Raw genomic sequence first — 969 nt, 5'->3', positions numbered from 1 at the left:
ATACTTGGCCGAGGGTCAAGAGAGATGTAGCGGATTACGTAGCGAGGTGCCTCACTTGTCAGCAAGTAAAGGCAGAGCGACAGATGCCGGGAGGCAAGCTACAGCCGTTGGAGATTCCAGAGTGGAAGTGGGATTCGATTGCCATGGATTTCGTGGTCGGGTTACCACTCACGCCGAGCAAGAAGAACGCCATTTGGGTAGTCGTGGATCGACTAACCAAGTCCGCCCATTTCATTCCTATCCGTCAGGAGTATCCGATCGGGCGGTTGGCGCAGATTTACATTGATAAGATCGTACGTCTTCATGGAGTTCCAAACGAGATTATATCGGATAGAGACGCCCGATTTACATCCCGTCTGTGGAAGGCGATTCAGGAGGCGATGGGGACGAATCTCAAGATGAGTACGGCATATCATCCTCAGACAGACGGTCAGTCGGAGCGGACTATACAGACTTTGGAGGACATGCTCAGAGCTTGTATCCTGGAGTGGGGAGCTCCGTGGGACCAGTACATGACGTTGTGCGAGTTTGCGTACAACAACAGTCATCACACGAGTATCGGAGTATCTCCATACGAGGCCTTGTACGGGCGACCGTGCAAGACACCGTTATGTTGAACGGAGATCGGCGAGCGCCGAGAGTTCGGGCCGGAGATCGTGGAGGAGACCACCGAGGTGATACGGAGGATTCGCGCCCACCTGAAGACGGCACAGGATCGGCAGAAGTCGTATGTCGATCAGCGGAGACTAGACTTTGCGCTTGAGGTTGGAGATTATGCCTTTCTCCGAGTGCAGGCGATGCGGGGTCATGCGAGGTTCGGGCAGAGCGGGAAGCTGAAGCCGCTATACATCGGACCTTACCCCGTGATCGCGAGAGTGGGAGCTGTTGCATACCGTCTTGGATTACCGCAGGAGTTGGGCAACGTCCATGACGTGTTCCACGTGTCGATGCTGCGGAGGTACGTAGCGG

This window comes from Tarenaya hassleriana, unplaced genomic scaffold, assembly GCF_000463585.1.
Source record: "Tarenaya hassleriana unplaced genomic scaffold, ASM46358v1 Cleome227, whole genome shotgun sequence".
NCBI lineage: Eukaryota > Viridiplantae > Streptophyta > Magnoliopsida > Brassicales > Cleomaceae > Tarenaya > Tarenaya hassleriana.
Note: the sequence above shows the minus strand (reverse complement) of the source record.